General features: G+C 35.6%; 1 protein-coding gene across 3 annotated transcripts in view; it reads left to right on the forward strand.

Annotated features, from left to right (window-relative positions):
- The window catches only part of LOC150102984 (uncharacterized), a 73,111-nt gene that overhangs the window by 22,932 nt on the left and 37,028 nt on the right, over positions 1-13,151 (forward strand). The window lies entirely within an intron of this gene.

Consider the following 13,151-nt stretch of genomic DNA (forward strand, 5'->3'; position numbering starts at 1 on the left):
ATCTGCAAGAGTATAATAACAAAAAAAAAAAAAAAAAAAAAAATTTGGCCCTCATTCTCCGAAAAGTGGATTGTTTCTAATAAAGGCAGTGGATAGTGCACAGTCAGAGGGTACTAAGAATCCCCTAGAGGTATGGAGAGAGAGAGAGAGGTGCCATTTGATACCAACCTTGATTACGTATAATGGATGATCCCTTTCCTCTGATGCAAGACTTCTTGAACCGGAGGACCAACTTAGTAAAATTTAACTGGAACATTGTTGGACTAAGTGAAGTACGGAGAAAGACCTTATGGTGGACACCTCTTCTACTACAAGGTCAGAGACAATGGGTGCCTTTGTGGTATAGATATTATTATTAATAAGAAACTGAAAAAGAATATTGTAGAAATTGAAAGTTCTTCAGATAGTGGCAAAGCTAGCCAATCTAATTGTCCAAGCGATATCATTTATAACATCCAGGCATATGTACCCATCACAAGTTATGAGGATGATGAAGTTGAATCTTTCTATGAAGAAATCTGACACCTGGGTAATAAAGGAAAACCATAACTTAAATTATTATGCAAGGATTGGTCAACAACAAGAAGATAATTCTTGTTGTTGGCCAGGGTGAAAGAAATGAACTAGTAGAATTTGCAGAAACAGATTAAAAAAAAAAACTTCATTATGAACTTTTTTTTTAAAAAAAAAACAAACAGGAAGTGGAGAGATAAGTGAAATAGAATTTCATCTTAACTAAAAAAAAATAATATATATATATATACAGGGTGTTCGGGATAAATTTGACAGTTTCGTAAGGAAAAAGAAAATCTTCTTTGTATCTATTAAATTTAATGAATTGACAAAAAACATTACAGGCAGAGTTAATTACAATACTATCAACAAGATTTACTCAAAATAACCACCATTAGCATCGATCACAGCTTCAATCCTGCTTCGGAACCTCGAACAAGCTGATGCTACAGTCTCCCTGGGAAGGGCCGCAAAAACTGTTTTAATTTTATCCATTAACTGGGCTTTTGTATTACTGGAAGTGCGATTGGTGTCTTTTTCAACTGCGCCCCATACAAAATAATCCATGGGGTTAAGGTCTGGGGAGTTTGGAGGCCAAACATTTGGACTGGTGAAGTCGTAGAAATTTTCAGACAACCATTTTTGACTTTTCCCAGAGGTGTGGCAAGGGGCCGAATCCTGCTGCCATACATACGGCCTACCATTGGCTACCCTTGTTATCCAGGGCTTGACTACAGTGTTTAGCAACTCCACATAGCCATCTGAAGTCAACCTGAGGCCCTCTTGGAAAAAATGCGGAGGCATCACATTGCCTTCAGAGGATACACATCCGAAAACCATCACAGTTTGGGGAAATTTAGTCTGCATTACACGAGGAATGTCCTTTGTACTGTATGCAAGCCATCTGTTATTCTGCGTGTTGTGTTTTTGATCCTGGCAAAAGTTTTTCTCATCGGAAAAGAACCAGATTGTTTGTGGTTCCGCAGGATGTTTCACTTTGCTTAGAAGTTTCTTCGCGTTTATCAAACGTTTTTCACGGGCCTTTTCTGTAAGCAGCTGACCTTTGCGGCGCTTGTATGAGTAGTAGCGGAGGTCTTCATTGAGTGCAAGCTTCATAGTAGAGGCTGCAACATTCATTTCACGTGACAAAGCCCGAATTCCAATGCCAGGGATCTTCAACACCTGTTCCTGCAGATTTGCGAGGAATTCTGCTGTACGAACGCAATCAGATCGTCTGCTAGGGATCTTTCTTCTTGCTACATCCTCGTAGTCACCATTGCAAGTCTCTAGTTCATGCCTGATTGTTTTTACTGTATTCAGGGAGCATTGGGCAGCAGTCGAAATATCCTTATTTTGATGGCCAGCACGAATCATCATGATACAAGTTATTCTCTTCCATGATTCAGGTGGATTCCAGCTATCCATCCTTTCTGACATCTTGTATATGAATGAAGAAGGGTCCAACCTTTTAAATGAAGAGAAGTGTGTGTTAATACATGTAACTTACGGAAAAATATAATTAATTATAAATATGTCAAATTTATCCCGAACACCCTGTATATATATATATATATATATATATATATATATCATTCAAGACTGAACTGTTCTTCACAAATTCAGCACAGGCAGTGATCATTGAATGGTGATATGTAAAATGTCACATAATTAGAAAGATAGAAAATGATAATGAAATCAGGTGAATGAATTGTTATGGCAGAGTTCAGCTATAGTTCAATATTCATTGTTGAAAGCCACTCTAAAACCTTCCTTTGATACTTAGTGTCAAAGGAAGTGCTGAATTTGTTAAGAACTGAATTTGTCTTGAATGATATATATCATGTATCTCTCTCTCTCTCTGCAGGAGATATACTTCATGTATCTCCTGTAGATAGCTGTGGAAAAGCAAAGGGGACAGTCACCTGGTGATATATTTGATAGTCTCTAGAATATGGGTACAGCCACAGTAAGGGCTGTTTGCCATATTCCATTTATTAGGAGATAGCTGCATCTGCCTTGATTCACTCTTTTTCTGTTGACAGTTGTCCATAACCTTCTAGGAAGATGGACTGGCAGCTTCAGGGGTCTTTCACAAGAGAGCCATTTGTTAGCAAGTTCATAGCCCATTGTTGGTTCCACATATAATGAGTTGAAGGTGCTGGACCAGAAAAGGCTTTGGTGATGTCTCAAGAAAGTTGTCTCGACTCCACCAAAACAATGTCCACACCTTTCCACCTTAACAATGAGGAGGCAAACTGCCAACTCAACCTAACTTTCTGTTTTGCAGCCAAGTCAAGCATGATTCTCGTCTGCAATACCTGGGAGTGAACCTGGATAGAAGTGTGATCTACAAAAATCATATTTGTAAAGTAAAAAACAAAATAAAAATGAGAGACAACATAATCTGAAGACTAAGTGGAACAAGCTGGGGTTGTAGAGCTGAGTACTTAGGATCTCAGGCCTGGCACTTGTTCACTGTGCTGAAGAGTACTGCGCACCAGTCTGAGAAAGAAGTACTCACACAAACATTATTGACTCTCAACTGAACATAACCATGTGCACGATTAGCAGGACCTTGAAATCCACCCCTCTGCCCTGACTACAAGTGCTTTCCAACATAGCCCCACCAAATATACAAAGAAGGCAGGCTTCACTAAAAGAACTGGAAAAATCACAAATAACTCTTTACTGCCTCTGCACTCAACCTTTATGATTATAAATCAAGTAAAATCAATACAACAAATCTTCAGAACTGTAAATCATTTCAAATGGAACTCAAAAATTGTTCCTTGCCACTAGAAAAAAAGTCTTAAAAGAAGAAGAAAATGACATAACAGTTAACAGGAGAATTATCAAAACACTGATGGAAGTGTCCACAGAGATACTTGAAAAAAAGAGGCTTTCAGAAAAGATCAAAGTACTCATTAAGAAATATGAAGCTCAACAAAGAAAATCTATCTACTGTCTTGCAAAGTTCAGAATACTCTACTGCAGAAGATAGATTTTCTTTGTTATTACTTTCTTTAGTATTACAGAGGACATAAGAAAGTACAACTGTGAGCTTATTCAGAAAACAATTGAAAATAGCATCTCCAGACTACATCTTAAAAGCTGTAGTCTGGAGATGGTACTTGCCCAAAACCAAGGTCGAATTCCAATGGGTGGAACAGTGATTCTCTTATATAAAAAAGGAGACAGAGAAGACCTGAAAAATTATATACTTATTAGCCTCTTACCTGTAATTTATAAACTGTTCACAGGAGTGCTGTTGCACTGTCTGGAGAAAGTGCTGTCCTTTGCTCAGCCATGTGAATAAGTAGGTTTCAGCACCATAGATAACACAAGTACTACAAGAACTAATAGAGAGGTCCAACAAATACAATCTCCCACTCTGCTTGGCATTCATTGACTATGAGGAGGCATTTGATTCCATAAGAACATTAGCAGTCATTAACTCCCTGAAGTCTTGTTCCATAGATGAAAACTACTTTAGAATTATTGCCAACATCTATGAGAATGCGACAGCAAAATTCAAGCTTTTTGAAGGCCTCTCAATATTGGGATAGGAGTATGCCAGGGTGACACCATATCGGCAAAACTTTTTAATGCAGCACTACAGTGTTTTTCTAGCAATGAATTGGGAAGGAAAGCAAATCAAAATTAATGGAGACCACTTTACTTAATTGTGTTTTGCTGATGACATCATTGTTTTCACCAATACTCAACCTGAATTACAAAACATGATTCAGCAACTTGCACATAAAAGTAAAGAAGTGGGACTGCAGATGAACTTGGAGAAGAGTCAAGTAATGTTGAACAACTTCACAGATAAATCATATATATGTTGAGGAATGCTGGAAAATGTGAATAATTTACATGCACCTGAATATTCTGCCATCATTTCAAATTCATATCCAGAGAGAAATAGACAGATGCATGAAACTGGCATGGAGTATTTAAAAATTATATCTTTAAGAGCACCTTACCCTATGTCTAAAGAGAAAGGTTCTTAACCAGTACATCCTACCAATTGTTACCTATTGATCAGAGACTTTGACCCTTACCTATTATAATATAGGTAAGGGTCAAAAAATGTATTCTATTTCTATTATAATAATAGAAATAGAATACATAAATAAGATAATTGACAAGAATGGAAGACGTCATTATCCACATGAAAACTCTAAAAAAAAATGCATATTGCTAGAAGATCTGACCAAATGGACTACAGAAATAATAAACTGGACCCCAGAGACTGTAAAATACATACAGGATGACCATTTAGCTGATGGAGGGATGAAATCAAGAAACATGTTGAAGTGGCATAGCAACAAGCAGCCCAGGACAAGATCAACTGGACAAATCTTGGAAAGATCTTCATTCAGCAGTGGATTGAGAATAGATGATGATTTTACACACACACACACTGCTTGAAAAGAGGTCAAGAGCCATTCCCAGGCAAGGTGCATTGTGCCATGTAACAAGTTGCATGTTTTAGCCAGTTTAAATCGGAGGAATGTGATGCTCCCAAGTTAGTGCAACTGTGTCTGGGTGAAATGGATGCAAGAACAGAACTGATGGAATTTGAAAGAGGTGTTGTGATAGGATGCCATGTTGCAAGCCTATCTGTTTGGTAAATTGTTAATGAATTGGACCATCCCACTCCAGCAGTATGATATAATAAACTGGGGTCCATTTTATTATACCATACTGAGATGGAAGTTCAGAAAGTCAACTGTAAGTGCTACCTGCAGTGGATGACTCACCACACAGATATGACCATAGAGTGCTACAAAGGATAATATGCAAAATCTTCTATTTGTCAGCTGACACATTGAATGTGAGGTGCCAGGCATTGACTGGAACATGATTATACACAAAAACATCCAGAACCAAGGCTCACAACATGGGTTTCCATGGTAGGACTACAATACGCAAGTCCCACATCACCTTAACCAACATGCAGAATCATCTTCAGTGATGCAAAGAGTGTGTACAGTGAGATGTGGAAGTGTGGAAAGCTGTGCTATGGAGTTATGAATCACACTACACCCTCTACCAAGCAGATGGATGGGCATGGTGGATGCCCACTGAACATCTGTGGCCTTGGACTTCGGTCTGCTGCCATGAACATTGACCTCCAAGAGGTATGTGAACATTCTAGCTACACAATGATTCCTACTTGTGGTGTTTCTCTGTAACTGACCATTGCCTCTTTCAGCAAGACAATGCACAACGTCATAAGGTCTACTGCTGTAACTGCGTGGTTTATGGATATGAACATCACCACACTTGACTGGTCTCCACAGAGCTCTGATCTCAATCCTATTGAACATTGTGGAATGAACTAGAGCATCGGGTGAGGTCAAAGGACATCTGCCCCACAGCACTCCCAGACTTCATTGCATGTCTACAGGAAGAATGGTTCAAAATTCCCTTTGATTGCCACATACACTTGTGGAAAGTATGCCCCATAGGATTGCTGAGCCATTGCAGCAAAAGAAGGTTTTACATCTTATTGAGGTGGTTGTCATGACTGTTTGTTCCTCATATTACGGTGTTTGTTGACTTCTTTCCAAGCTGTGTGTAATATTTGTACTTTCCCTTCTCGTCCATCCCTTGGGACAGGTGGGGTCCCCTAATTGAGGAGTTTATGATGAAATTAATGCAGCTGGCTCATCACACTTCTGCTGCATCCTCGAAGGGCAAGTATTCATGATTGTAGGTCTGTATGTTCACCGGATTGGCTTGCCTGTTCTGGTTTCTCTTTATAGGTAAGAAAGTATGGTATTCTTTATTATCCAAACCTCCTCTTTCTTTTCTAGTTTAAAACCTATAAAAGCGTGCCAAATAGTTCCACTGCTTAAAGGAGGCTCCAAGACAGAAGTAGTAAATTATAGGCTTATCACTATCTCAGGTGTTGATGGTTAAGGTATTAGAGAAGTTGATAAAAGGCAGAATTCAGGGCTGGGTCGATAGGATGGCTGCCAGTTTAATGTAGTCAAGTGTAGTGCTGTGTGCTTTATTGATGGAATTAAATTGCCGGAATGGTGGACAGGGAGTTGAAGTTCAGAGGGCATGTAAATTGCATGCAAATTATGAAAGGGGTTTTATACAAAATTGACACTGAAGACTTGTTTCAATACATAGCAAGAAGGAAGAGAACGAGGGAGTTGCCTGTAGAAATTATCAGTGTGGTAGCAGGGGATGCTGGAATTAGATTTTTTGCTTAGTGGGTGGTGAATTGGTGGAATTGCTTGGTAGATGAATAGCTAAGAATAGCTTTCAGAGGTATGATAGATATTGTATGAATAACGGTTGTCCCACAATGAATCTTCTGACTCCATGGAGTGATATACTGTAATACTGTATATAATACTGTAATCATAATAAAAACTGTATTGGTTGATCAGACTAAGTTCCATGCATGTTTCAGTTCATTGGGAATCAGTTTATTAGTTGCTTTAATTTATTACTGTTTTTTTGCATGGTTATGAAGTAAATTATATTCTTGTTTTAAGCCTTTACCCATGCACAAGCAAACAAAAGTTTGCATGTTAGCTGTTTTCATGACTAACATGTTAGCTGAGTTCACATTGGATTGCCTCAGTATCCCATAATGTACAGAACACTCCCTTTCAGACATGTATTATGGGAAGAGTTTGCTATTCATACCAGTTGTGACCTGTATTGAGAGTTCATCAGAAGGGTTGAAACCTGCACACCACTCAAGAATATAATTTCTAGTGAAGTATAATTTAGTTTCTAACCAAGCATAAAAATTGCCACAATTATCTGTAATTGAGAGTATTTTAATAATATGTAGATTGATTTTACTAATTAAATAGGAAAATATAACCTATGCATCAGTTTACCTCTCAGTATCTCCACAAGTCCAGCTCTTGCTGATGAGACCTCAATAAAGGTCTAACAGAACAGGGTTTTTTTTCAGTACCTACCACCTGTCAGCAATCGGAATAGAATTTTGATTTTTATAATTAATGAATTAAAATACCATTTATGGAAGATAAGAAAGAAACATGGATTTGAAAATCAGCAATATGATATACAAATACTTTATAATATTCAATTGTGGAAATTTTGTTCAGTCAGCTTCTAATTTTTTTAGGAAATGACAACGTAAACTAAATTATTCATTATAAAAACTTTAATGAATAACTACCTATATTTCGGCCATGTTACATTGTCATCTTCAGGGATCACAAAACAATGATATGTGCATTCACACTAAGCAAATGAAGCTGAAGAAAGGCAACAAAAGTTGGTCTTAGAGTCCTAAATGGTGGGCTCAGGTGGTTTGTCTTGGCTGTTGAGCTGACAGTCTTGGAACGTATGCTCCACAAATTTGAGGTAGTCATGCACCGAAATTTGTTGAGGTTTGGAAAGTTTTTCAGAGCTGAGGCAGATTCAAGGAATAGTCTGTCATACTTGTACTTCCTGTGGTGTAATAAAGGGGCCTTCTTCCACCGTATCCTGTGGTGGGTGTCCAAAGCATGATCAGCAAGTCCTGAGTGGCCTAATTGGTGGTATTCCTTGTGTTTAGATAACCTGATATTGGTTGTCCTGCCTGTTTTGCCTTAGTAGGACAGTTTGCAACTGCATGGGACCTGGTATACTCCAGGTCAGTCTAGGGGAAGTGACTGGTCTTTGGTGGAGCAGATAAGAGATGCCAATTTCTTATATGGTTTGTAACTGGTTGTGAGATCATATTTCCTTGGGATTTTTATTTTTTCAGATGTACCTCAGATATATATGGAATGGTGATAGATTTAGAGTAATCTCTGCTTTGAATATGGTGGGGGGGATAGGTTATAGTTACCTGGTTTTAACATTTTTTGGATTTATTGGGGGTTGTAGCCATTGGCTAAGAAGGTGTTAAGGATATGGTTAAGTTCAGTAGTTAGAGCACTGTTATCTGAACTAATTAATTTTGCCCTGTTATATAGGGTTTTTTATAATTCCATATTGTTGGGAGGAGGGGGGGGGTGCTGGTGAATGTATCCACCTGTATGTGTAGGTTTTCTATAAATGGAGAAAGCCAGGGATCCATCAGGTTAGAGTGTAATCAGAGTGTCTAGGAAAGGGAGATTGCTGCTGTTTTCCTTTTCCAAGGTAAACTGGATCCTGGGATGTTGATTGTTTAAGTGTGTTGATAATTGTTGAATGTATCCAGGCCATCTTTGCGCTTTAGTTTCAGTTGGTGTTTTGGTTATTTATGAGACTGGTGAAAAAGGAAAACTGATAGCCTTTTACTATATGATGATAGAGAAAAAGGCCTGAGCTCTTTTATACCTCTCATACTATCTGTCTGTCATTTCTTTCTCATATAAGAGAGCCTAATACTATCAGACTCTCTTGCACCCCCTTTATGTTTTTTCCTCAATAAAGGTCTAAACTGGTGTGGGTAGTAACCTCTCCCCATGTTGCTTGGCAGCAAACATGTCCAAATGGTGGTTGTGTGTGTGTGTGGGGGGGGTTGCTTGTGAGATACTGAGGCAATTTGATGTGAAGTATATACAGGCCTGTTCTGTGCCAGGGTGCAGTGAACCTGGGCTGCACAATTTAAGGACAGTATATAATTGAACACGTTCATAAAAAAATAGGGAATAAATAATGTACTGAACTGTTTGTGCATATTTGTCACCTTCGAATGTGAGGGGCTGAGTCGCTGGGTAGTTAAATAAATGGTACGAGCTTCAACACAGTTTAATCACTGCACTTAGCATACTGAACAAACATTTTGGGAGTAAAATAGAGAATGCACAGTAGGTGCATTCTCTATTTTGTAATAATGGCTACATACAATAAATAATAAGAATGGTAATATAAATATGCAAAAACAAAGTAATTAACACTAAACAAAAAATAAATATTTTATGCTTAATACATAATGGAATGGGATCTCTTGTTTTTATAATGAAAATAAACATACGGGACATGTTTATTCCAAATTACTCGAGTAAGCTTCTTCTGCATTTTTTTTTTCTTTAATTCAAGAAATTTATGTCTATTTTTCTTCTCCCACTTATCGTTGGCATGTTCTTCAAAATTTAACATTAACTGTTAAACCTCTTTATGATACTAGATGGAAAAGCAGAGTATAAGCCATGAAACCCTTAAAATATAATTTAGGAGAAATCTATGATGCATTATGAGTTGTCTGAGTATATGAGTAAAGATGGAAATTCAAAATTTCAGGCAAAATGTTAAGTTGTGATATGGTACAATATTTTGTCATAAGTGAATGTAGCTAGTAAAATGTTACAAAAAATTGATTCTAGTATTTAAAATGGTATAGAAGTATTACAAAATTTAAAAAATTATAGGTCTTCTGATGAATTTCAAAATGTTTTATGCGAAGCAAGAGAATTAGCAAAAGAAATAGAAGCTGATACTATGTTTCCTCCTCTGTCAGTAATTCGACAATGTAAAAAGAAAAGAATGTTTGATTATGAAAGCACAGATGAATCTATTCAAGAGCCAGAAACGAATTTTAAAATCAATTTCTTTTTTTGCCATTTTGGACACAAGTTTAAATTCTTTAAATGAAAGATTTGAACTGTTGAAATTACATAACGATAATTTTGGCTTTCTTTGTGGCATCCCCAGTTTATCAAACATTCCGAAAGAAACAAGAATGAAGCATTGTCTAGATCTACAAAATAAATTATCTAATGACACCAGAAAAGAAACTGATATAAATGCCCTAGATAACGATGAATTAGATACTATTAAAGATTGTTTAAAACTACAAATGACATGTTTAGATATTTTGCAATTTATATTTGAAAATAATTTAATATTATTTCCAAATTTGGTAATAGCTTTACGTATTTTTTTAATAATACCATTAACAGTTGCTTCTGGAGAAAGATCCTTTTCAAAATTAAAATTAATAAAAAATCACTTATGATCGAGTATGTCACAAGAAAGATTAAAAAATTTATCCATATTAAGTATAGAAAATGAAATATGTAGCAATTTAGATTTTTCTGTAATGAAAGCCAGAAGAACATCTCAGTAGGAAATGAATAAAAATAAGGTTTTTTTACTATTTGTGTTTTTTCTTTATTTTAATATACATTCCTCTTAATGTGCAGTATAATAAAATAATTCATAATGTGTTATTGTACCTTGGGATCTTTTAATTTTTAATGGAAGGGGGCACAAAAATTTTGCACTCAAGCGGAACCCACGGAACAGCCCTGAGTATATAAGTAGCCTATTTGTGAAGATACTTCACATGCAAACTTTCATTTGCTCATGCTTGGGGAAAGGATTAAAATAAAAATATAATTTCCCATCAAGAATAAGCTAGTTTAACTTACTATTCCATTCTTTGTTTGTGGACTTCCTCTCTAGCACAGAAGATAACTATGAAACTGGGCTGAAAATGGGTGTAATTTGGCTTATTAGCTTAAAAAAATTTCATGTTGGGATTAACAAACTATTTTCTGGATGCTCCTAAAATATTGTGCAATTCTAATTTTGGATTTTATTTACTTTTATGCAGCATAAATTCATCTTTGGAAAGAGAGAGGGAGTAGCAATATTTAAATAGGATACTCTTCAAACAAATTAGTTCTGAAAAATTAAACTTTACAAAAATTATCTTCCTGCTTTTTTTTTTTTTTTTTTAAATCTTGAATCAAGTATGTGTAGTATTTTCTTTAAGGTAAATAATATCAAAGTCAAAGGCTTCGTTCCAATTAGTTATTTTCTGTTTATATGAACTCTGTTTTTCTGACATTTGTTGGATATTTCTTCTTCACAGATTATCAATTTGACATAACTGGTTAAAGTATGTGCTGCTTGGTTGGTAACGAGGTTAGCATATCTACTCTCCAAACCAACAGGTTCATTGATTGTCTAGGTAGGAGATTAATTTTATTGCTTGGTGCTAGACTACCACCCCACTTGTTGGAGGCTTAAAATGACTTCAGAAAGTTCCATGTTTGATTGTCTCTGGAGTAGCATTTCCAGACTATGTAAAAAAAACATCTAAAAACATCAAAAAAAAAAAAAAATTCTTAGCCCACCCATGGCACAAATGTTTTTATATGTGGTTTCCACCCAAGAAAAGTTATTAGTAAATCTATAGTATATTTGTACCATGGATGAGCTAAGGATTTCTTTTATTTATTTTTAGATAGTACAGAAACCCTGCTCTAAAGACCAAACTTTGTCAAGCCACTTCAGGACTTCAATAAGCTGAGGTCTCACACTGAGCATTGAAATTCATCGTCCACCTAAATGTATAAATAAATAATAATAAAAAAAAACTTTTATGGGTGGGTGTCATCAAAATAAACGAAGAAAAGTTATTTAGTTTCCGCTAACCAATGAGTGACTAAAATAATAACCATTGTCAAAATTCATTTCTTTGATGTATTGGAAAACACAATTTTTTGCATTCATTTTAGAAATTATGAACTTTACGACTGTGTTATAAATAACTATTTTAATTTTCCGATGTTTCAACCTTCGTATTAAGGTCATCATCTGGAGTATATACAAGGACAAGTTGAGTTACATTTCACACAGTAAGCTAAAGAAACAATGATTTGATCACTGGTTATTCTACTAGCATGACCTCTAGTGGAAAAAAAAAAAGATAAAATTAAAAATTAATTATTTAGAAACTACATCAAAGCTAAATTCTATTTAAGATAACATGAGAGAAACATTCTCTCAAATAGATAGTTTCTTATAGTAACAATGATGTCCTATTTTTAACATGACAATTGTTATATTAGATTTAAGATTCTGGATTATCTACAGTCCTGTTTATAGTTAACTTTTAGGGAGAAAGGTTCTGTGGGTAGAATTAATATTAGAATTAGAATTAATTGGTATTAATTTTAATTGTGGGTAGAATATGTGCCTTCCATATGCTTGGGATTTTTAGACCAACATTATTGTTCAGAATGGGGTGATTGATAAGAATCTCACAGGCTTCCTTAAATTTGTGTTCATACCATGTTTTGATGTGATGTAAACAACTGGTGTTTTTCCAGTCAATTCTATGTAAAGTGTTCAGGGCATGATCAGAAAGACCAGCTTCACAATAGTTTACATAGATGTAAAGTTTACACTTTACATAGAATTGACTGGAAAAGCACCAGTTGTTTACATCACATCAAAACATGGTATGAACGCAAATTTAAGGAAGCCTGTGAGATTCTTATAAACCACCCCAATCTGAACAGTAATGTTGGTCTAAAAATTCCAAGCATATGGAAGGCACATATTCTATCCACAGAACCTTTCTCCCTAAGAGTAAACTATAAACAGGACTGTAGATAATCCAGAATCCTAAATTTAATATAACAATTGTCATGTTAAAAATAGGACATCATTGTTACTGTAAGAAAACTATCTATATGAAAGAATGTTTCTCTCATATTATCTTAAATAGAATTTAGCTTTGATGTAGTTTCTAAAAAATTAATTTTTAATTTTATCTTTTTTTTTTTTCCACTAGAGGTCATGCTAGTAGAATAACCAGTGATCAAATCATTGTTTCTTTAGCTTACTGTGTGAAATGTAACTCAACTTGTCCTTGTATATTTGTATATACTCCAGATGATCTTAATATGAAAGTCAAAATGTTGGGA

This window comes from Typopeltis vanoorti, chromosome 9 (genome assembly GCF_054136105.1).
Source record: "Typopeltis vanoorti isolate ZY-2024b chromosome 9, IOZ_Tvanoo_1.0, whole genome shotgun sequence".
Classification (NCBI taxonomy): Eukaryota; Metazoa; Arthropoda; class Arachnida; order Uropygi; family Thelyphonidae; genus Typopeltis; species Typopeltis vanoorti.